Raw genomic sequence first — 25,470 nt, 5'->3', positions numbered from 1 at the left:
CTCAACAAGCACTCCAGGTGTTTCTGGTGCCTCCTAGAGTTTGAGAGCCACAAGTTTAAACTCTTGTTTACCTAGGAAATCAATCTAAAACCATTTGATTGGATGAAAGTTCAAGAATGTGTTCGTTCATGCATTAAGAAGTTCCTAAAAATGCTAAATGGCATTTATACTATCTTCCTGGTCAAACAAAACATCTAAATGCTTTAAAAAAATATATTTGTTGGAATACATAATTATAGAAAAAAATCATTCCCATTCTTATCAGTTTTTTAATTTTTTTTTCAACGTTTATTTATTTTTGGGACAGAGAGAGACAGAGCATGAACGGGGGAGGGGCAGAGAGAGAGGAAGACACAGAATCGGAAACAGGCTCCAGGCTCCGAGCCATCAGCCCAGAGCCTGACGAGGGGCTCGAACTCCCAGACCGCGAGATCGTGACCTGGCTGAAGTCGGATGCTTAACCGACTGCGCCACCCAGGCGCCCCTCTTATCAGTTTTTAAATAGAGCAGACTTATTTCCCATATCTGAATGGTGAAAATTTTTTGATTTTTTTTTTTCTGAGGAATGGCTTAAGAATGGGAAGAGAGAAAAAAGAGAGACAAGGTCCCATATAAATTTCCTATTTTTCAAATACAACTTAACCATGCCTTTACAAAGAAATCATTAACGATTCCTTGATGTATTTCAGGTGTTAGCTTCCCTTTCCTCAAGGGAAATAATGTATCTAGCAATAACCTGATTTTTTTTAATTTTGGCAGCCACTGCCTTCTTTAAAACAATCCACCTGTAGTTGGTCTTGCTTTACTCTTTAAGAAATAGAAGAATGATGGGGCGCCTGGGTGGCGCAGTCAGTTAAGCGTCCGACTTCAGCCACGTCACGATCTCGCGGTCCGTGAGTTTGAGCCCGGCGTCGGGCTCTGGGCTGATGGCTCAGAGCCTGGAGCCTGTTTCCGATTCTGTGTCTCCCTCTCTCTCTGCCCCTCACCCGTTCATGCTCTGTCTCTCTCTGTCCCAAAAATAAATAAACGTTGAAAAAAAAAAAAAAAAAAAGAAATAGAAGAATGAAATAAACTCAAGAGTTGGAAGGATGGCTTAGGAACCAGCTATCTTCTATCAGGAAATACCCATAACACCTGAAAAAAGAGATACTTGAAAAGTTTTTATTTTTTTATTTATTTTTTTTAAAATTTTTTTTAACGTTTATTTATTTTTGAGACAGAGAGAGACAGAGCATGAGTGGGGGAGGGTCACAGAGAGAGGGAGACACAGAATCTGAAACAGGCTCCAGGCTCTGAGCTGTCAGCACAGAGCCCGATGCGGGGCTTGAACCCACGGACCGTGAGATCACGACCTGAGCCGAAGTCGGACGCTTAACTGACCAAGCGGGTAGGTGCCCCGAAAAGTTTTTAATCTTCGTTGAAGTAACAAAGTATGTGAAAAAGACCCCCTGTGTTTCATGTACCTCTGGAATTAATTTAAAAAGGGCCTTAGATGCTCAAATGCCAAACGAAGCTTTTATGGCTTTTTGTTTGTTTGTTTTAAGAACTTGTGATTAAATTTTCTTAAGTCACAACAAGATCAGGCCACACCTAGTCATAAATCAATCAACAAGAAAACAAATTCTTCATCCAAGTATCATAAACAGATGCACTGAGGTGAACACTTTGGATAAGAATCAGGGGGTCTGTCATTGAACAGGATTTGTCATCTTGGTAGAAATCTAAACTGAAGTAGTAAATTCCATGACCCAATAAAATGTCATGAATGAAAGGAAAAAAAATGGATAGGAATTCATGGAATTAAAAACAGACTTTGTTTCATTCCCATACATTTTTACATTTGTGTTATAAATTAAATACGTGTGACACCTGTAGTGTTTTAGACTATTTGCCATTTATAAAAGCTGAGTGTTTAATCATAAATTCCTTGGGTTTAATTTTTAAATTACAAATTATACAAAGTATCCTTTAAATCAAGGAAAAGGGAAGGAGTCTTTGAGACAAAGGTAGTAACAAAGCTTATAATAATATCAGCTATTACATGAAAACCTAATGTAGAGTGTATGTTTTAAATATAGAGTGGATATTTTTCCATTCTTTTAGTATATCTTACATTCATATACAGAAAGAAAATGGAAGCTTTAAGTAAGTTTAGCTTTTTTCCAGTCAACATTTGGGGAAAACCTTTCAAAAGGTTTTTCTTCCTGCATTATTCCTATTATTTTTAGCTATAATTCTAAAACACGTAAGAAATGAACACTGTCCCGACCTACTGTCAATCCAACTCATGTGATTCATTCTTCTACTCAAGAAACATGTATTTAACACCTACTTACATTAGGTACAGGCACTGACCCACCGCAATCAGGAAAGTTCATCTTCTCATGAGAAAGGTAAGTAATAATCATTATATCAGGATGTAAGGGTGGAAACAGCACATATTTAGGATGTTATGTCACCAAAATTGAATGTTTCCTGAGAATATGGCTGAACTCACCACAATAAGTTCCCTTAAACTGAAACCGTTTTTAGTATGCTTATATTTTTAGCTGTACTACCTCTTAAAGCAACAAGTTCTATAAATTCACTGGCAGCTATGTAAAATGGCAGGGAATTTCCTTTTACTTAGTCTAAAAGGACTTCTCTAAGTCCTACCATTTCTAAGTTGAGACGCCTCTGGTTTTAGTGTTTTTAAGATTCTGAACCAAACATTAGGAAAATAAATTATGTAAATCATAACTTTTTCAGACTATCTTTTCTCTTATGACTTCACTCAAGTATTATTACCCCTTGGATTTTTTTTATAGGACCATGTATGGTTCATCTCCGTATCACTACATCACACAGTCTTAGACCAGAAACCCCTTATATTTACCAGAATTGGTTATGTATTACTCTTGGTTATATCTAAAAAATGTTTAAATGAATCCTACCACTAAAGGATGAAAATATGACAACTGTGGGGGCACCTGGGTGGCTCAGTCTGTTGAGCATCTGACTCTTGATTTCAGCTCAGGTCATGATCCCTGGGCCATGGGATAGAGCCCCATGTTGGGCTCAGTGCTAAGCACGGAACCTGCTTGAGATTCTCTCTCCCCCTCTGCCCCTCCCCTGCACAGTGGCCTGTGCAGGCTCTTTCTCTCTCCCTCTAAAAATAATAAAAAACTTTGACTGACTTTGCAAATCAAATTGATTTAAAATAAATATGACAACTGCGGCGATCAGCATTTCATCCAACAAATGTAAGTGCCCAACAGGCATCATGATCTAGCTTATTTGCTAATTTGGCTTCACAGGACAAAATGTGATGTGCAACTAACATATTCATGGAAAGATAGCTATAATTCTATGTGTTCACAGCTTTAGTAAAAGTAAAATATGTTTTTTAAAAAAGCAAAATTAGGGGCACCTGGGTGGCTCAGTGGGTTGAGTGTCCAACTTCAGTTCAGGTTACCATCTTGCATTTCACAGGTTCAAGCCCCACATTAGGCTCTGTGCTGACAGCTCAGCCTGGAGCCTGCTTCGGATTCTGTGTCTCCCTCTCTCTGCCCCTCCCCCATTTGCACTCTGTCCCCCTCTCTCTCTCTTAAATATAAGTAAACATTAAAAAAAAATTTTAAACTGGGGCACCTGGGTGGCTCAGTCGGTTAAGCGTTCGACTTCAGCCCAGGTCATGATCTCATGGTTCATAAGTTTGAGCCTTGCATCAGGCTCTGTGCTGACAGCTTGGAGCCTGGAGCCTGCTTTGGATTCTGTGTCTCCCTCTCTCTCCGCCCCTCCCCAGTGCATGCTCACACTCGTCTGTCAAAAATAAATAAACTTAATTAAAAAAAATTTTTTTGATAAAAAATTAAAAAGTAAAATTATCTTAAAGTTACCAATAAGTGGAAATAGAGTACAACACTCAATGTCTTTCTTTCAGTACAGTTTTCATTCTTTCTAACACAAAGCCATAATGCCTAGGCACAAAGTAAAACTTTTTTTTAATAATTAAAAAGCAAATACACCTATGTGGTATTGGTCTGAGAGGAACAGATATCCACGAATGCTACTTCAGGATCACACTTTATTTACAAAAACATTATATGATTGCTTTCCTGGGTTTATACTAACAGCTAATAACCCACACTAGCTATTCGTGATTCCACTCCATCCTCAACTCCCTCCAGGACCACTAATGTTCTCAAAATCCATCAATACATCTTATCTCTCCCAAGCGGCTTGAACAGTGTTTCCCTTTTTTTTTTTTTTTTTTTTTTTTTACATTTAGACACATTTAGTTTTATTCTATTGCTCTGATTCTCCTACTAATGTTTTCATCCTGCAACACTCACTATCACATATACCAATATAGCTCACTCTTCAGCAGCATTAAGGAAACACGCATTACTCCTGATGTTTCATCATCCCTTCACAACATGTCTCACCATCATCTCTAAAAACTTTACAAGGATTGTTTCCTCACTGAAAGTTAGCACAAAACCATGGGTGAAATTTACGTATGAACATGTCTCCCCTTCTTTATATCCTAAGTCACAGAGGAGTATTTCTCTGTTTTTAAGTATTTTTTTCCCCAAAAGCTTCCCTAGTGGCACATTAATTAATGAAATAATGAAATCCCTTGTTGATAAATTTTAGTTCCCATAAAGGTTAACATATAACCATAAAAATTAATATCTAAGGTTTAAAAATTTTAAATATCAACTGTTTTTGCTTTTCATATCATGGACACAAGACCACATTTTTTTTTTTAATATTTACTTATTTAAGTAATCTCTACATCCAATGAGGGGCTCGAACTCACAACCCCAACATCAAGAATCACATGCTCTTCCAACTGAGCCAGTCAGGCACTCCATTACCACATTTTCTCAAAAATTTTATTCCTTCCCCCACAACAGCTTCCCCAGAGACCCAATTCAAAAGTAATGTACATAATGAAGATCCCTTGTTGATGAATTTCAATTTCAATGTCTACCATTTTTCCATTAAGCACATAATTTAATTTACAGAAGTCTAGCAAATAAAAAATGTTTAAATTACTTCCTTATAAAAACCTGGTCACTATAAGCCTTGTTAAGTATCCTACATACAATGTATAATCTATGCTAGTTAGACAACAAAGTCTCATTCTGCTTAAACTGCATTACTGGATTTTTAATTTCACATAACCAAATAGTTAAAGCCCAATTTTCATTCGTTAAGCAATTCCAGGGTAATGGTGTGTAGGTGGGGAACTCATAAAAATTGAAGGGGAAAAAATGAGTCAAGCCATTGCTAAATGTTACCATAACAAAAGTATCAGAAATTCTTATACACAAGCCAAGAGACAAATAGCTCTTTGAGCACAAGAACCACTGTCTTCATCTTTGTCTATTCCAAAGTAGTGTTCTCATTCTATGTGGTACAGATTCTATCAATTTCTCCATAGCTAAAAAACTAGATGATGAAGAAGAAACAGTAAGACTTCTAAAAACACAGTAAGAATGAATGTTTAAGGACAGTCACTATCCAATTGTTTATATAACAAAAAATTGCAAAAAAAATTACAAACATAAAACAGCAAAGCAGATGTGACATAACCATACAATGAAATATTATGTAGCTGTTTAAGATGAGAACATCAGAGCTCTAAATACTTGCAAAGATGCCAGTACTAATGACACCCCTGAACAAATGCTCCCTTCTGGGGTTCCAACTGTAAGATAAGCGTTTCAGTGGGTGTTTGCCCTTAATATATTAAGTTAATATATTAAGTTTTCTTGGTAAAAACTATACAGCCCAGGAAACAACCCTGCAAAGCCAAAATGGGGAAGGGGGCAGTAATTTAAGCTGTGTATTGCCTTAAATATTAAAGATGGACATTAAGAGAAACTTTAAATTTACATTATTTTAGCAAGTCAGTAGCACACGGGTGTTAAAATCATTTAATGTGATTGCTACTTCAAAACAAATTAAATAAGATATAATTTTCAGCAATTCTAGAAGGCTCTCCACAATGCATACTGGAAAAATGGTATTGAGGAACATATATTGTTCATCACAGCACAATAGGAAGGCTGTGGTGAAGCATAAATATTAAGAGTGCTGCCTCTAGTCTAGACTGCTTCTAGTCCCTCTAGTGTTGGGGTTTGAATACTGGCTTCTCCATTGGTATATGTTACTGACATACAGAAAAGTCAAAAGATGAACTGAAATTAATATTAATATTACTAAAAGTGGAAAAATATTAAAAATATTTTAATAGAACGAAGTATATTTAAACAGGAATTATGTTAAGTAATCAAAACATTTTGGAGATAAATAGGTTTTTTTCTTCATCCTAGATATCTCTTGAAATCCAAATATTGCCGTTTCTTGTCAATCTTTCCAATATTAATAGGTGAATTGAGAGACTTATCAAAAATTAAAATTTTTTACATCTTTGTAATTTAGAAGTTAATTATCCAGTTTGTAGTCAAGGTTCTTCACTTTTTGTTTCTTCCTAGTAAAACCTATTGTTCTCCTCTGCTGGTTATCTGTGTTACCTCCACCAGAGGGCAGACAAAAGGAAGGTGAAGCTGAGAAACAAAACTGACAACTTGATAACTTCCAGAGAAGCTAAGCAGTATCACCAAGAAACTTCAAACAGCACTAACATTACAGGATTCTCTGAGACAGTCTTCTCCATTTGAAATAGTATTAAATTAAAAAAAAGTTGGCAAATATTAATCTATGCATTTATTCATTCATTCAACAAATACCTGAGTTCTAACCACATGCCAGGCACATTCCAGGCTCTAGGGATTTAGCAGTCAACAAAACAAACAAAAGGCCCTGTTGTCATGGAGCTTTATTCTATATCTGTCTAGGAAACAGATAATAAAGCACATAAATAAACAACAATTTCAAGTACAGATAAGTACTATGCAAGAGAAAAGAAACTGCAAGAAGTTAGTGACAAGGAAGGCTATTTTTAAATAAATTAATCTGTAAAGTCTGAATAAAATGATCAAATGAGCCATGCCTTAAATGGGAGAACAGCATTCCAGGAAGAATATACAGTAAATGCAAAGGTCCTGAGGCAGAAACTAACCTGGCATGCAGAATCAACAGCAGAGATGATAGGCTAGAGGGGAGTACACAAAGCAGAAGAGATTAGGCCGGTGGGCATGTAATCATGTAGGCCTCCAGACCACAGTAAAACTTCAGACTTTATCTAACAGCAATTGGTTCTGCTGACTGAGACTGGAAGCAGAAAGACCAGTTAGGGGCTACTGCTGTAGTCCAGGAGAGGGAAGATGGTGGTTTGAGGCAAGGGTAGTGGCAGTAGAAATAAAATACAGCCAAATTTGAAATAATATTTAAGTCACAACCCATCATAGTTGCCAATGGAGGAATAGATGTAGGATGAGTGAAACAGGAGAATTAAAGAGAACTCTTAGGATTGTTAGCCTAAGTGGCTGGGTAGATGATGACACCAGTTACTGAGGAGATTACATAGCCAGTGAAGCAGGATGAAAATCAGTGTCCCAGAAGCCAAGGGAAAAATGCTTCAATAGGAAGAAGTTATCTATCACCTGAGTTAAATGCAGCCGAGAGATCTAATGTAGAAGCACTGACATTGCTGGTGACCTTGAGAAGAATGGCCTCTTCTCAGCACAGGAAGGATAAAGTCTCTCTGGAACGAATTCAGAACAAGAGGGGAGTTGAGGAGCAGATACAGCTTACATGGACTCCTTCAAAAATGTTTTTGTTGTTTTGGGACACAAAGTAACTTTATTATTTTTTGAAGTTTTATTTTTAACATTCCATTTTTTTTAATTTAAAACATAAAGTTGAAAAAAGTAAAGAGAAAAAACAGACGAACATTAAGGGAAGGGAAACAAAAATAATTTAAAAACAGGGAGGGGGACAAAACAGAAGAGACTCATAAATATGGAGAACAAACTGAGAGTTACTGGAGGGGTTGTTGGGGGGGGGGGGACGGGCTAAATGGGTAAAGGGGCACTAAGGAATCTAGTCCTGAAATCATTGTTGCACTATATGCTAATTTGGAGGTAAATTTTAACAAAGAAAAAATAAAATTAAAAAAAAAGAAAAAGAAAAAAGTAATATAGTGAATACTCTTAGACTCTTCACCTTGATTCAGTAATTGTTAATATTTGCCATGTTTGCTTTATCAAGTTCCTTCTTCATATATAATAATTCTTACTGCTCATCCGTTTGAGAGTAAATTGAAGATACTTTGGCCATTTAGTCCTAAATAATTCACTGTGTATCTTCTAAGAACAAGGACACTGTCTTACATAACCACAGCACAATTATCATATTCAGGAAACTTAACAGTGATGCAATACTATTATTTAATATTTGGTACATACTCAAATTTTGCCAATGTCCTGATAATAGTCTTAGATCAACTGGATTTTCCAATCCAAGATCCAATCCAGGATTATGCACTGGATTTTACTGTCAGGTCTCTTAAACTTCCTTTAATCTGCAACAGTTCCTTTGCCTTTGTCTTTTTATGATATTAACATACTGGAAAAGCACAAGCTAGTTACTCTGTAGAATGGCCCTCAATTAAGGTTCCTCAATTGTTTCCTCTACATAGATTTTGATTATGCACTTTAGAAAAATACTGATGTCCCCAGTCCAAGCACACCAGGAAGAATCTGTTTATCCCACTATTGGTGATATTAACACTGATCGCTTCACTGAGATGGTGTCTGCCAGACTTCTGTACTGTGAAGTTATTGCTTTTCCCCTTGGTCATTAACCTCTAGAGAGACCACTAGAAACTGTATTAATATCCTTTCCCCATCAAACTTTCTCCATTAGTAACATTTGCCTGAATCAACGTGACCATGGTGGTTACAAGCTAGTCACTTTATGAATTCTCTTGCTCCTTCTACATTTTTATTGGCAGTCTACTTGAGAGTGCTTTCCCCTTTCCCTTATTTATTACGAACTTGTGGGTCCTTATTTTATTCCATAGGTTACAATCCATTACTATCATTATTCATTTCGAGGCTCAAATTTTCCCAGATTTAGCCGTTCAAGCTATTTCCTATGTCCTTTTGATATGCCACCACCATTTTGGAGAACAACTCCTTACTTTGTGTTCTAGGCTCGTCTTCTACTTTCCCTGCCCCAGCCCTGGAACCAGCCACTTAGATATGGGCACTACTTGTGCTCACTGCTACTAGGGTGCCATTCTGTCTACACCTGTTCATCAGGCAGAGCTAGGAAATATATGATAACTCTAATTCCAACCCAACACCAGAGAGTGTTTCACTGTCTTCTTCCACTCCATATCTTTATTTCCCTTCTCCCACAGTGTAAACCCTACCTCAAAAAATATCAATGAATTTACTCATTTGCTCACTCCTACAGCACATACAAAATAGTTCAAGAACTGCTTTTTTTCCTACCACCATAAAAAACCAGTTTGCTATACCAGGTTCAAGTTGGTTTTGTTGTTGTTGTTTTGCAGTCCTTTCTATCTTTAGATTAAGGGTAGACAGTCCAAGTGTTGTGTTAAAGACTTACTTGGATTTTTCTTTTCTTCACAGAGTTCATGTTATTCACTGAAATATAGCTGGTTCATTTGTTGCTGTTTATATTCAATTTTGGAGGTTTTTGCTTTCAACCTTGTTAATTTTATTTTTGAACATATAAAACATAAACAAGTTTCCAAAACTCAAAACTATACAAAAAGATATAATTGCCACAGTGCTGTTCCCTCCACTGCCTTCTACTCAGTTCCTACCCACCCCCTGTAGATGACTAATTACGTTCTGGTTATCCTTGCCTGTATTTATTTTTGTTCTATCAAAAAATTATGCTTTCTCAAAAAAAAAAAAAAATTATGCCTTCTCAAAGTGGAGCCAGAGAAGTGGGGCAGAATACTGGATCAAGAAAATAATTTTAAGATGAGAGACATAACAGAATGTTTGTATAATGATATAAATGATTCTGCAGAAACTGAATTGAAATTGTAGTAGAGACAGGATAACTGCAGGGGTAAACATCTATCAAAATATCATCTGGCTTAATTTGAGGAATCTCAGAGGGTTCCCATAGTCCAAAACAGATTGCCATACTGTTTATAACCTTCCAAAATAGTTGTATCTACAGCTCTAGAAACCCCACATTAATAGGGGGTTATTATTTTGGAAGAATCATCAAGCTTTCACCACCTATTAATGTCGACAGGAGAAAATCTGCCCTCGAAAGAGGGAGGTCTTGAACCCTGAGCCAGACATTTAACCAGGAATAAAGAAGTGAGAAGAGAATGGTTGACATGAGAATCTGTATAACAACACAGACGGATAGTAATGATAATGCTAGAAAAACAAATCTGTATCTCTGGCATGTCTTGGAAAATTTACAAATATGCTAACGAGTAATTGAGGGTCATTCCTCATGTCCTGGCACTAAGTCAATGTGGCACAGAGGAAAGAACGTGGACTTCAGATTCAGAGAGGTCTGGCCTTGTATCCCAGATGAGTTACTTAACAGCTACATCGACCATCAGCGGTTACTTAACATCTCAGGGGCACAGTTTCCTTACCTTTAGAACTGAATAATGTCCCCTTTGCCAAGTTCATGTAAGACATAAAAAGAAAAATGTACAGCATCACCCCCTGGACCAGAAGAAATGTCAAATAAATAGTTCCTATAATAAATACAGGCAAAACCAGTCAGCAAGGTAAAGAAACTAGTGACACAGTGCACTTTAGTAACATGCCTGAAAAAAAATCAGAAATCACACCATCTCAGGCAGTACTTGCTAAGGGCAGAAAAATGTCCGATACTTTGTTCCAATTCTCAATTTTCAAAATGTCCCAGAATCTATTTTTAAAGTGTAAAAATATGTGCTGACATACTAAAGCGCCAATGACTTTAAAGAAACAATTCTGGGGAGATGTTGATCAAATGGTACAAACTTCCAGTTATAAGAAAGTTCTGGGGATGCATGGTACCGCATGATTACTATGGTTAACACTGTATTCTATACTTGAAAGTTGCTAAACACACACACATACACACATAGGTAATTATGGAAGGTGATGGATGTGTTAACTAACCTTACTATGGTCACCATTTTGCAATACATGAGTATCAAGTCAACACGCTGACTATCTTAAACTTATACCATGTTAGATGTCAATTATATCTCAGTAAAGCTGGAAAAAATAATAAAAGTAATTCTACAGATTAACAAAGACCGATGACTCAGAATAACCACCAAAATAATGCCTATGGCTCACAAAGAGATGAACCTGAATGTATTGCAAGCCACATTAACCAATTTTATAATTTTATAAATGTGTATGCACAAGAGGGTTAACCACGTTCAATAAAACGGTATTTTAAAAGTTTCCATTTCAGTTTCAAATTCATCTGCAAACCAAAATGCAACATGGAAAATCTTAAAATGATCTTTAGCCAAATACTGAAATACACAATAAACCTTCAGAGCCTAGGATCAGTAATAAACAAAAAGCCCCACACTAAAGAGTCTGAAAATGTACAATGGAAAAGACACTCAAAGCATACAATTTTATGTATCCAAACCGTCCTTTTCCTCCACGTCTAGAAATGACTTCCCTTTCATCTTAAATAAGCAGTGTGTGCTCGGTGTTCTAGGAAAATGTACTCTAAGGTCACAATCTCAGTTTGCAACACTAAGAAGGAATGATAATAAAGCGTTCTGACCAACAATTAAATCTCGAATGTCTTAAGAAAACTTCCCAGTAGGGTGCTTTATCCAAACGCCGCCGAGCTATTCAGTCCGTGGCCGAAAGAGAGAAAGATGTATCCACATCCTCTACTAAAAGAGAAAGGGAAGGAGTGGGAGAAAAGGGGGAGAAAGAGAGAGAGGCAAGATAACAAAGCATCGCTTCTATAAACAAATTCAAGTCTGTTTTTTAAACTTTTGGAAATTCAGTCTTGCCTTACCGTATAGCAATAAATATCAAAGTAGTAGGCAATCATTTATGTTTTGAAACAGAAAAAGAATGTGGAGAGAAAAGAAAAACATTTTACCATGTTCAGAATTTACAAGAATTCCTATCCACTACCCCCTCCCCAATAATGGACATATCATTTCCAAAATAAATTTAACACGAAACCACTAGTCTCATTTTTAGCACTAAGCGGAAAACTTTTATGAGCTTTCCCAGAGCTCTCCACCCAATAACCCTTCTGGGCAGTCCCGAATAACCGCTATTTTCGGGGCAACCACGAGCTCGCGCTCTGAGTCCCCCTGAGGGGCCTCAGGGCGTGGGGAGGGAGCTGGGGGGTCTGGGGGTCTGGAGGCCAGGGACTAATGGGCCGCTCCCTCGCTTCCCAGAGCGAGCGGTACGAGCCCCCCAGGAAGTGCCCGAGGCGGCGGCCGAGGGGCTGGCCCCCGCGCGGCAGCAGAGCGCGACCAAGGCGCGCCCGCCCCGTCCCTCCCGGGCAGGCTCCGGCAGCCCGGGACGCCCGAGCCGGCCAGCCCCGCGCCACCGGCCGGCGGCGTTCCGCTGGGACGGGGGCCCCGCGGCGCCTCACGCCCCCTGCGGGAAGCCCGGGGCCCCCGCGTGGGGCGCACACACGAACTGCAGCTCGCGCGATCGCCGCCTACCTGAAAGGAGTTGGGCTCCGCGTCGACCGGCCGCTGCTGGGTCCGCGGGGCGCTCAGCAGCCCCCCGTGCGCGGAGCCGGCGTGCAGAGCGCAGCGCACCGCCGAGACCAGCGCCGCCGAGATCCGCCGGCCACACCCAGGCCCGCACCGCCCAGCAGCCAACTCCGCGGCGCGCCGGGGCCGGGGCGGAGACGTGGCTCGAGGCGCGAGGCGCGAGGCACGAGGCGCGCGGGCCCGCTGGGGACGCGCCGCGGCCACGCGCACACCCAGGAGCGCGCGCCGCCCGGGCGGGGGACGGGGGGCGAAGGCGGCGGGTGCCGCGCGCAGCTTCTGCTTCCTATTTTCTCTCTCGTTTCCTGCTAGAAGAAGAAGAAAAACATTAATTCCCAGGCAGTTTCGTTTTCTTGTCGTTGTGGCGCCTGGACGCCGGAGCACACTTCTGAGTTGCGCCCGAGTGGTGTGGCCGGTTTCCTTCCTGGCACCATAGAAGCCTCACTTTGCTCTTGGCAGGATGGGGGGCGGGGGGGGGGGGGGGGGCGCTGACTTAGAAGACCCCAAGTCCCCGTTAGGTTTAACAGTCTGGAATTCTCCGTGTAAGAAAGTCAACTGGAGTCCAGAGTCCTACAAAATTGCATTGCAAGCCCAGCTCTACCGTCGCTGGGCGGTTGATCGTGTACATCTCAGGTAGTCAGCTTGGTCATTGGCAAAATAGGGATAGTGATACCTGCCTCATAAAGGTGCTGACATACTAAATGAGGCACCGTTTGCACAGAGCCTGCCTCCAAATAAATGATCAATACTTGGAAGTTATTGTTACTATCGTCACTGATGAAAGTAGGCCTTTCAGATAACCCTGGCAAGTCGCTCATCTCGGCGTGAGTTAAAACATCACACAAAGCATCTCAACCGACTCCCCCCCCCCCCCCATTTCTCCGGGTGTTTTAGGTTTAAAATGTCATAAAATGAATGCAACTATCCAATTTGCTTCCTCTGAAGTCAGTACCGCCCGGGAGCAGTTTTCCTTTCCCCACCCCCATCTTTCTTCTGAGTTAATTCCAGTTTGACAGACTGTTGCTATAGCATTCCTTCTCTGACGTCAAACAATTTAAAGAAACCGCCCTGGGTAACGAACACTGCAGAGGAGTTCTTTGTGGAGTTTCTGTGCTGGAGAAAGGCTTGAACAATGTAAAAGAACTTTAACACCTCCGCAGCCTTCCATTCCTTCCTCCAGGGCAGCTTCCCACTATCACCTGGAATAAATCTTTTAGTACCTTAAAAGACATGATGCCATGCTAAGCACAGGCCGAGTGCAACTCTGGAGAAAATGTGGCCGTTTGGTATAAAACCCAGACCATGACAAAAATGGAAACTGTCATAAGTGCTGGGATTATGAAATTATTGGTGTTCCCCACCCCCACCCCGATTTTCATTTTCCCTTACGTGGGGTGCTTTTTCCACTTAGAAGAGGAGAAATGTCAAATATTCTACATATCAAAATGTCAGAAAAATTGATGGAGACCTGAATGGTTTGCATCTCTCACAGTTTGCTTTAATGATTAAATCCTGAGCTTTATTGTGGTCATTTTTAGAAGAAAATAAAGGGAAATTATTTAAGGAGCTCTGTTATACACCAGTCTCTCTGCTTTCTTGTATTGTGCTTAGTTCTCATAGGGACTTTGCAATGTGCACTTTATCCCCATTTTACAGATAAGGAAACTAAGGCTCAGTGAGATTAAGGAATTTACCTAGAGTCCCAGGAGAAGGGGCAGAGCCTACATGGAACCCAGATTGGATTGACTTCGAAGTCCACTTTCCTCAGATATTTTCTGTCTTGTTCTTGTGCACTGGAACTTAAGAGACATTCTAGACCTTGAGAGGACATTGAGTTAAGTTTATTCATTGAAAAACAAGTTGCTGGTGTTTAGGAAAACCTGATGGAAAGTATTGAGATACTCTATTCCAGAAAAGATTAGGGGAAACATAAATCAACAACTACAACTACAACAATCAACAAGTACAATAAGTCCTAACTACAAAAACCTGAAAAGATATAACAAGAATTTAACTGACCTTTGTTTGAAGATTTGAGAATTAATTACACAAAATGATGACTTTGACCTTTTTGAAAATTTGATATGGACAGAGAAATTACTAGAAGAATAAAGTCCAAGTACGAAAAAGGAAAGTTGAATTGTTACCCAAACTAGCCCACTTCCAAGAATATTACATTTCTGTTTTGCCACATCTGCTGCATATTTTTTTGAAAAGAACACTTAATTGTTAAAGGACAAGCCTGTATTGCAAATCTGAAAGTGGAACTGATGAAAAGAATTTCATTACCAGGAATAATTTCCTAAGAGTACACTAAAGCATCTAAGTGGCCTAGCAATTGGTAATATTACAAATGATAATGTAATCCATGTCGAAAGCAAGAGAGAGTTGGGGAGGAGGAGAGAGAGAGAGAAGGGAAAGAAGAAAAAAAGAAAAGAAAGAACGAACGAACAGAAAAGAGGGAAGGTCATGTTAATACTTTTGAAGACTGCTGATTTGTTTAGACAATTGCAGTGATATATCCTGCTTGTAATGCTTAAACCCAGTACTCTTGTGTTTAGGTGCCACTGGGTGATATTTAGATTTCTAACGTATTAGGCTCATGTTCTCAAATTTTACTCTATTAAAAGAGGATGATGGGGTCCCGGCTAGAGAACCTTTGAAGATAAAACCCGTTTCATCCTTGTATTCTTTCAAAAAAAAAAAAAATTTTTTTTATGTTTATTCATTTCCTGAGAGAAAGACAGTACAAGCAGGGGAGGGGCAGAGAGAAAGGGAGACCCAGAATCCAAAGCAGGCTCCAGGCTCTGAGCTGTCAGCACAGAGCCCCACACGGGGCTCAAACCCACAAGCTGTGAGATCATGACCTGAGCCGAAGTCTGATGCTTAACCGACTGAGCCACCCAGGCACCCAACATCCTTGTATTCTGAGTAGTGTTTAATAGAATACCTTACATGTAGTTGGTACTCAGGGAACAAATGAATGAAGGAACTTGATCACTTTGGTTTACTCAAATAATCTTCATACCTAACCCCAGCCCCCTGCCCTATTCAGAATCGTAGAAAGGGAGACAGTGATCATTATTTTTCTGGGAGTTGAATTTCAGTTACTTCTGCAGGGCGTTTTGCTCTTCTGTTATCAAGTTCAGAGAAGCTCTGCTCTTGGTCCTATGTTGAATGAATCTGAATCTGGCTCTCAGCGAACCACCCTAAAATTCACAGTGTCCTGGCTTTACAACCTACACTTTTAAATGATACCTTAGAAATCATCTGTTTTTTTTTCTGAACCTACTTTGTTCTCAATGACAAGTGCATTATGAAGAACAGAGCCATCAAAGTGTAAAATATGCCAGTACTGCTTTGTTGTATGGGTTGTATGCATTTCAATCCTTTGGTATTCAAGATGAGGCCAAATTTTATTCATGCACTATCCTTTATAGAACTAAAGTAACAGGTTTTCTTCCAACAACAACCAAATGGGTTTTAAAATATTAAATGAAAATTGTCTAACAGGATCCACAATAGATTTCCTCAAGGATATGAGAAGTTATTCTGTAGTCTATTCTATAAGAAGTTTATGTGTTATTTCACACATCCTTGATCCCAAATGGTTATGTCTAAATACTTCCCTTTCTCTCATGTGCATTTCCATCTCAGATCTTTTTACAGTTTATATTTTGAGACTGAGTTTGCTGTATTCTTCTGACACTCCCGATATAAATCAGTTATAGCTCTTGCTAAGTTTATTTACTTTTGAGAGGGGGGGGAGGGGTAGCGAGAGGGGGACAGAGAACCCAAAAGTGGGCTCTGTGCTGACAACAGAGAGCCTGATGTGAGGCTCCAACTCAGAAACCGCAAGATCATGACCTGAGCTGAAGTCGGACCTTCAACCGACTGAGCCACCCAGGTGCCCCAGTTCTTGCATCTTTCTGCTTGGATTCTTTAATGGTAGTTGGAGTCCACAATCTGCATGCTCATCGGTGACCTTAGGAGAGCGCTGTACTTAATTAATGATGTCTGTCACACGCATGAGAGGGGCAAGGAGAAGCAGATCCTGTGGTTCAGATCTCTGGAATCTGTTATTGGGAAGGGACAGGCAGTGTGAAAAGAACACTAAACTGCATGTCAGAAGACTTGATTCAGAGTTTTGGCTCTGGTACAAAATATCTGTGTGACCTTGAGCAGATCACAACCCGCCTTCACTCTCTTATTCAAATGTAAGATGAACATGTATATAACCTCACTGATCAGTCATGCATTCTTTTCCTCTAAGCCTCATCCCATCCCAGGAATGCCAGGAAGGCATTCTCATCTGTTGATGTTGATTAATAACATTCTATTAGCTATCTATTACCATGTAAAAATCCACCCCAAAATTTAGTGGATTAGAACAACAACAATCATTTACTTTGCTCATGAATAGCCAACTTAGGACTTGGCTGACACACTCTTCTCTGCTCTAGACCGTTTACCTAGTTTGATTTTATTTTCAAGATGGCTCTCATAAGGCTGGCAAGTTGGTACTGGCTACTGGTTGGAAGATGAGCCTGTGCTGTGGACAAAGACCTCCGTTCTTCTCACATAAGCTTTTCCGTGGCATACTGGGAAGTCCTCACAATACACTGGCTGGGTTCTAAGAGCAAGTGTTCTAAGGGAACAGGAGAAAGAGCATAGCATTTCTATGACTTAGCTTCAGGAAGCACACACTGCAGCTTTCTCAATACTCTCTTGATGTACACAATCTCAAATTGAAGTGATAGGGACACAGACCTCTTGATGGAGGAGTAGCAAGGTTCTAGAAAAGCACGTAGGCTGACACATATTGTTGCAGCCATTTTTGGAAATATAGTCTGCCACAAACAAGCATATTTGCTAACCCTGGATTAATCTATGAGTCTCACAGTCTAAGAATCTTGTTTTTCCATTCCTTCTTCCTATTTAGCATTGACTTTATTTATGCTAATATACTCTGCCTGATAGATATTTCAAACAAGGGAAAATACCTTGCTTTTCTTGTTAATTTGTTTAGCATTGCTTTCTTGTTTTAATTTTAATTTTTAAAATTATCACACTATAAAATTGGCCTCTTTCTTTTGGTATACAGTTCTATGATTTTATTTTATTTTATTTTATTTTATTTTATTTTATTTTATTTTATTTTTTTAAAGTTTATCTATTTTTGGCAGAGACAGAGTGCAACCATGAGCTGGGGAGAGGCAGAGAAAGAGGAAGACACAGAACGTGAAGCGGCTACAGGCTCCACACTGTCAGCACAGAGCCCGATGCGGGGCTCGAGCTCACAAATTGTGAGATCATGACCTGGGCCAAAGTCAGACGCTTAACTGACTGAGCCACCCAGGCGCCCCTCCATGATTTTAAACACAAGTACAGATTCATGTAACCACCTCTACAATCAGTATGCAAAATAGTTCCATCACCCTCAAAAAACTTCCATTATTGTTGTTGTTGTTATTACTATTATTCGTGGCTCACCTCCCTCCCCTAACTCCCAGCAATCTTTGATCTGTCCTCCATGCCTACAGTTTTGTCTTTTCAGGAGTATTATGTAGGGGTGCCTGAGTGGCTCAGTCAGTTAAACATCCTACTCTTGATCTCAGGTCAGGTCTTGACCTCAGGGTCATGAATTCAAGCCCTGCATTGGGCTCCGTGTGAAACCTACTTAAAAAAAAAAAAAAAATATATATATATATATACACACACACACACACACACACACACACACATTATATAATATATAGATACATTATATAATGTAAATGGAATCATACAGTATGAAAACTTTGAGACTGACTTATTTCACTATAATGTGTTGTTCTTCCTCGTTGCTGAATAGTATTCCATGGTATGAAGGTACAACACTTTGTTTATCCATTCACCTACTCAAGGATATTCAGGATGTTTTCCAGTTTGGGGCAATTATGAATAGTGTCTATAAACATTAATGTGCAGGCTTTTATATTAACATGTTTTCATTTCTCTAGGTAACTGTGAGTGGGATTGTTGGGTTATATGCTTAGTATAGGCTTAACCTTAGACTGCAAAATCATTTTCCAGAGTGGATCATTCATTTTTCATTCTCACCAGCCATGTATGGGAGTTCCAGATGCTCTTGAGTCCTTGCCAGCACTTGATATTGTCAGTTTATATTCCTTTTAAATGTTGCCATTCAAATAAGTGTGGAGTGGTATCTCCTGATAGTGGTTTGTTTTGTATCTTCTTCACCGTCACATATGCATGCTATCTCCTGCCTTTTCCTGTCCTGATCCATTCCATGCATTTCTGTCAAATTAATGTTCCTGAAACACAACACTGATTAGATCCCTTTTTGGCTCAAAGACTGTACAATGGTTCCAATTATTCACTGAATGGAATATACCTTCCTTGCCCTGGCATGCAAGGCCTTACTTAATCTGGCTCCAACCTACCTCTCCAGGCCCATCTTTTACTACTCTACTCTATTTTTCACTCCATCCAGTCCTTGTGCTCTTCAGAGAGTAGGTTCTTTGCCTTTTTATCTTTCTCATTGCTATTCCCCAGACTGAGTCTTCCATCCTTCCTTCAGTATCTTTCAAGAACCAAAAATAGAAGGAGACTGTCCTTGCCCTTCTGTGCCTGGGGTACTACTATGCAATGCTATGTACTCTGTCTCAGACACTCTTCCCAGGCTCTTAGAGGACCCTCCTGCCTGGGAAGGTCAGCAAAGCCAGGAGTGGACAGGTATCTGGCTACGGAATGGGGCTCCTTTACTCATAGAGACCAACAACTTTCCAAAAGATTCTATTGGGTGCCCCTCCCTTGGAAAGGGGAGAGAAACCAAAGTAGAGAGGGGTTAATCTCTCTTCCTGAGGCTGCATGCATTTGCCTCAGGACATTTCCTTCCCCAAACCCATTCCGCCTTTAACCAATGTCTGAACACTGGAAGGCAAAGAATGAATATATAGTAACGATACTCTGTCTTAGAAGTTCTCGGGGAGATTTTTGAAACATTTTTGAGATATGAGTTTAATGATATGGTAATTTTTCAAGTGACTTTCTGCTAAAGCATGAAGAGTTCTGATAGCTGTCAACAATATGTCACTTCCCTTTAACACTGGAAGCTGAGAAAGAATAATTTAACAACATTAATAATATTCTGTTGGAAACAATTGCTTTGGTTTGATACTAAGTCACTTTGCCTGGACTTTAGGAGGTTAAAAAAAAAGTTGAAAAGAAATTCCATAAATCAATTATTGCTCTAAACATTTTTAGTTAGTGGTAGAAACATCATTCCTAGTATCAGTAACAACAAACATTAATGAACCTGTACTTTAGAACAAATCTCTAAGAGTAAGGGAATGACTTTGAACTTGCTTGCTTGCTCCAAGGAATATTTAAGAGAAAAAAGGAGTGGAGTTATGAGTTCAAACTTCCTTACCCGTCTTCTCTAAGTAGACCAGGATATCCAAACCATGTTTCCACCAGCGCTTATAAATTCTAAGGAAATCAAGTGAAACTGTTAATGATAGCAAATTCAGTTCAGGTCAAGTGTGTGATGTATTCAAGTCACATTTACATAGTTTCCTTCTTGTATAATTATGCCCATAATTACTGTGTCTAGAACATAACATATTATTTTGTATGATCTAGAGGTTTGCAATTGCATGACTATTTTATGCCAAAAATCTCATTCTTAGAGGACTCAGATCTTATCACTATATCCACAGTCTTAGCACAGCACCTGTGCATAGTAGGAATCCATTATTGTTTTGCAATGAAGGAAGGAAGGAAGGAAGGAAGGAAGGAAGGAAGGAAGGAAGGAAGGAGAGTGCTAAGGGGAGGGCACTGGGAGCATCATTCATTCATTCATTTGTAAGTAATGAGTTATCAGACGAAAAGATATCTCCATAGCTATTTGGGAATGAATAGAATCAGGCTAACAACATGCTTCAGTCAACATCAATGCTTCTAGAAGCTGCACTCTTCTCCTGGCAGGTGAGATGGTCAAGTGGGGGGGGGGGGGGGTGGAAGTAAGGCACAAGTTCTAAGGCTTGGAATAGTTTTTACACTTCCCCTTCACTCTGAGGTAACATATGAACACTAAACTACCTTTACAGCTTACTTTTCTTTCTGATGTCATTTTAGTTCTTTAAAAATTTTTTCAAATGTTTTTGTTTATTTTTGAGACAGAGAGAGACAGAACATGAGAAGGGGAGGGGCAGAGAGAGGGGAGAGACACAGAATCTAAAGTGGGTTCCAGGCTCTTAGCTGTCAGCACAGAGTCCGACGTGGGGCTCAAACTCACAAAGTGTGAGATCATGACCTGAGCTGGTCGGACGCTCAACTGACTGAGCCACCCAGGCACCCCTCATTTTAGTTCTTAATGTGGGGAAGGGCAAGGGGACTGCTCTAACATTTTGTCATCCTAATGACTGCTGCTAATAAGGGCTTCTGGAGCAATTCTCTCTCCTCAGGGACCAAGCATGGGAGAAAGCTACTGGGCAAAAGCCAGCTTCTGTTCTCATAGCATGTGCTGAGTGCACTAATGGGTGTGATATCATTACCTGTTTCTAAGTGCTCTGTGGGAAAGCCCAGCCCTTTGATTTGAGACAGAATATTAGCAGGGTACTGATGGTTTAAACAAAATTGCTTTTCTCCTCTTTACCTATGGGGGGGTGGGGGGTGGGGAATAGCAACAACTGGAACAAAATATTGAAAATAAATGTCTAAAGTGCTCTAGGAACAAGGCAGAGGTAAGACTTTTCCCAATAGAAACTATTGTCGTTGGAACAGACATAATGCAGTATTTCCTCTTTGATATCTTTTAGGTTTATAAACATTTACTGAGTATTCAGGAGCTGGCACTTCACATTGTTTACCTTATTTACTATCATAACCAGTTTATGAGGAAATGTTATTCTCCTCTTGCAAAGGAGGCTCAGAGAGTAGAATCTTCCCCAAGGTCCTGAGGCAGCACCAGAGGGTGGCCATGCTTCTTACCCCTCCCTTATCCCCATCTCCAACAGCCCTTAAAGCTACTCTGGTAACTTTACAATCTAAAACAAAAGGTTTATGCAGATGTTATGGAAATGTAGCTTCTAAACATGCCCCTCCTTCTGCAATACCCTAGCCTCTGAGACCCTCCTGTATCCAATCAAACATCTAATAAATGGCAGGCGTTGACATAGGGGCCAAAACTTTCTGGCTTAATTCTTGGGTGTGTTCCTGTCCCTGCTTTTAGGAGCCTCCCCTCCAAGCAGTAACACAACTGCTTTCACTTAGGTTTCATTTTGAATATTCCATTTCCTTCTGAATAAATCAGAGCAAAACTTCTGGCTAATGAATGCCTCAAGTTTTTCTCTCCCTTCAGTTGTAGCTCATAAATAAAACCTGGCAGGTGGAGAATTTAACCACTCCACCCTCATCCAACTTGCCCCAACACTTACCCAAGTCCCAGAGACTTCACAAATTCTTTCAATTTGGGAACATCAACTTCTTCGCTACTCCTTTTTGGCCCTCCCTTATCAGGATTAGCTACTTACTGCTCTTCCTGTTTTGCTTCAACTGAAATAAACTTGAGCTCTTATCCCACCCGTCAGATAGATTTCCTAGCTTAAAAGCTTTGAATAAGAAGGACATTGATCCTACCTTTCCTGCAAAGTGGCATTACTGCTTATTACTGATGTTTGTACTGCTCCATATTACTTTTGAGAATTTCATGGACTTTCTCACTGCAGATGAGTCAGTGTTTTGGAATTGGCATCTCCTCAAGTAACAAGATTGATTGCCTCATTTTTTAAATCTCATTTTTTTCAAAGAAAATTCTAGTCCAACTTACTAATTTAAAAAAAATTTTTTTTAACGTTTATTTATTTTTGAGACAGAGAGAGACAGAGCATGAACGGGGGAGGGTCAGAGAGAGAGGGAAACACAGAATCCGAAACAGGCTCCAGGCTCTGAGCAGGTCAGCACAGAGCCCGATGTGGGGCTCGAATGCACAGACCACGAGATTATGACCTGAGCGGAAGTCGGCCACCCAACCGACTGAGCCACCCAGGCGCCCCCCAACTTACTAATTTAAAAAAAAAAAATCTGATTTCGGGGGCGCCTGGGTGGCTCAGTCGGTTGAGCGACCGACTTGGGCTCAGGTCATGATCTCATGGTTTGTGAGTTCAAGCCCCGTGTCGGGCTCTGTGCTGACAGCTCGGAGCCCAGAGTCTGCTTCTGATTCTGTGTCTCCCTCTCTCTCTGCCCCTCCCCCGCTTATGTTCTGTCTCGCTCTGTCTCAGAAATAAATAAACATTAAACAAATTTTTTTTAAAAATCTGATTTCGTTACAATCAAACCCAGAATTCAATTAACTAGCATTTACATGATTAGCCTTGCTCAAAGGTAAGTATATTTTCTGTAGAGACTGACCAGTGGGGCAGCTGCACAAATCTCTGCAAGAAGGTTCCTCTTCTTTGGTGACAATGAGTCAGATTTGTATTAACTCAGAAATGAATTTAAGGAGAAAAAAAAAAGAACTTTGTCATCTAATGAGTAACTGTTTCATCTTGGTTTAGTTGATAAAGCAGTAGCTCTAAAAATAAAACTTACTGTAGATTTGTTCTTTTCTCTTTTATGTTAAAAACCAAACTCTTTAACTTTGCCTTTCTGCACATCTAAATAATATACAATTTTTTTAAATGACTCTAAGTATTAGTAGTTGGAAGAAACTGCTTGGTTTGGGAATGGTGTGCTAATTCGTTAGGTCCACATATTAGCTGAAATATACATTTCAAGGACGTTTTAAATGTCCCCAATTGAAATGTTTGCCAAGAAATCAGACATATTTGTTTTGTTTTGTTTTCCTCATTGACAATGATTGCCTAAAAATCTACCCTGGACCAACTGAAAACATAATAACTTTCCACATCTTTTTCTTCCTCATCCTACAGATACCATAGCATTTTGTAAATTCTAATGGCAGTTATTAAATTCTGCCCCTTTTGAAGTTGTTTGTTTGATTGTATAAAAAGTGATTGTGTGAGAAGAGTCTTATATAGAGTCTTATATAAACCAAGTCTGAACCACCTTTGTATCCTTTGTGGAACCAAACAGAGTTTTCTGACTTTTACTGCCCTAATCCATCTACTATCCTATTGTCAAATTTATTTTCCTAAAGTTCAGCTCTGCTTAAGTAACTTCTTGGATAAGAATCTACAACAATTTCAGGTTGTTTACTGAATTATATGCTCCTGCCTCACCTGGTATGTGTAACCTTCCATTATCTGGCCCTAACCTGTCCTTTCCAGCTTTGTCTCTATGGTATTTTCCATTGAAACTTGGCTCTTCCTACTTCTGAGAATAGGTCCTGGGATTTCCCATTTTTCTCGTGCTTTCTCACCAACTAGAACGCCTCACCTCGTACAGAGACCCATGCACAAAGCCATGCCTGATCCTCCCAATTGAAAAAAATCTTTCCTTGATTCTGATCTTTGCAGCACCTTGTTTATACCACTCTTGGGTACTTACATCATACTGCCCACTTTGGGTTAAATTATAATAACCTGTGGAATTGTTTTATCTCTCTGATTTGAGAGTAAGCCTGGTATGCTTGAAAGAACGTGAGCTATGAGGTTGGAAAACTCTAAGTTCAGACAATGCCTCTCATTTATGGGCTGTGTGACTTTGGACAAGTAACCTACCTTTCTGAGCTTTTTTATTATTTTTTTTAATCTATATAAAATAATTGATTCACTTCCCCTTTCTCATGCATTGAGTTATTATAAGTAAAAAGAAGATTCTTTCTACCTAACCCAATCTCACTTGTAAGTAGCAAAAAAGTAATCAAGTTGGAACAGAGTAAACAGAGGCTAATGAATAAAAAGAGACAGAAAGCTTGTACTGAAAGTGTAAGAATTGCCAAAAAATGATGAGTTAAAGGAGTTTAACTGAGAAAAGAAAGAGCAGAAGAAGAGATTTTTTTTTTTCCTTCAGTTTCTTGAAGGAGTTTTATTAGTGGATAGTATATTCACTGAGTCAGGGAGCAATATCTCTCGTCACTCAAAGCAACAAAGCCCCTGGAAATCAAATAGAAGTCAAGCTCACTTCTCTCTAAAGCTGTCCATCCTGTACTATGTCTTTCAGAAATAAAATATTGAAAAGAAACAGTGTCATCCCAGCATATTGTGGGAGATTGGCTATTTTGCCTTCTAAAACAGAAGAAATTTATCATATTTTTGAGGACAATTTCCCGAAATAAATTTGCCATTGCTTCTGCAGGAGGGGAAAAGAATTAATGTGCACATTAGTAATATTGTTACTCAAAGTGGTCTGTGGAGTTTGTTATACATTCAGAATCACAGACCCTGACCCGCAACTTACAGAGTAGAATCTACATTTTAAAGAGATACCTAGTGGGGCACCTTATTGGCTCAGTCAGAAGAGCATGGGACTCTTGATCTTGGAGTCAAGCCCCACATTGGGTGGGGCAATTAGAGACTACTTAAATAAATATTATGAAAATAAGCAAAAAGATATTAAGAAACCATAAATAAAATGAAAAGGCAACTTACTGATAGGAGAAAATATTTACAAATCATATATCTGATAAGGGGTTAATATACAAAATACATAAAGTAATCAAAAACCTAATACAAAAAACCATCCAAACTACTTGATTGAAAAATGGGCAACAGATATGAATACACGTTTTTCCAGAGAAGATATATAGATGGCTAACAGGTAAATGAAAATGTACTTGGGGCGCCTGAGTTGGTGAAGCATCAGACTTTTGATTGCAGCTCAGGTCATGATCTCAC

At 39.5% G+C, this 25,470-nt stretch overlaps 1 protein-coding gene and 1 long non-coding RNA gene across 4 annotated transcripts in view; both read right to left on the bottom strand.

The window, feature by feature from the left end:
• The window catches only part of GNB4 (G protein subunit beta 4), a 58,183-nt gene extending 43,701 nt beyond the window's left edge, over positions 1-14,482 (bottom strand). Inside the window, exons 1-2 of one of the 2 annotated variants that reach the window (XM_043594862.1) lie at positions 14,362-14,482; positions 12,617-12,975 (exon numbers count right to left, since the gene is read on the bottom strand). The gene's annotated coding sequence lies outside the window, so the exon portion shown is untranslated. Of the gene's footprint in view, positions 1-12,616; positions 13,053-14,361 lie in introns of those variants that run through there. The other variant, XM_043594860.1, reaches the window with a different exon arrangement.
• A 4,034-nt stretch (positions 14,483-18,516) lies between these two features.
• Positions 18,517-23,136, bottom strand: LOC122492377. 2 transcript variants are annotated; one of them, XR_006299600.1, is made up of 3 exons: positions 23,084-23,136; positions 20,103-20,161; positions 18,517-18,984 (listed from the first exon to the last, which is right to left on the bottom strand). It is a non-coding gene; the product is annotated as an uncharacterized LOC122492377 (long non-coding RNA). The 2 variants fall into 2 exon arrangements; XR_006299599.1 differs by lacking the exon at positions 23,084-23,136 and adding an exon at positions 22,111-22,376.
• Between the last annotated feature and the right edge of the window lie 2,334 nt (positions 23,137-25,470).

This window comes from Prionailurus bengalensis, chromosome C2 (assembly GCF_016509475.1).
Source record: "Prionailurus bengalensis isolate Pbe53 chromosome C2, Fcat_Pben_1.1_paternal_pri, whole genome shotgun sequence".
Classification (NCBI taxonomy): Eukaryota; Metazoa; Chordata; class Mammalia; order Carnivora; family Felidae; genus Prionailurus; species Prionailurus bengalensis.
Note: the sequence above shows the minus strand (reverse complement) of the source record. Positions and strands in the feature narration are given on the sequence as shown.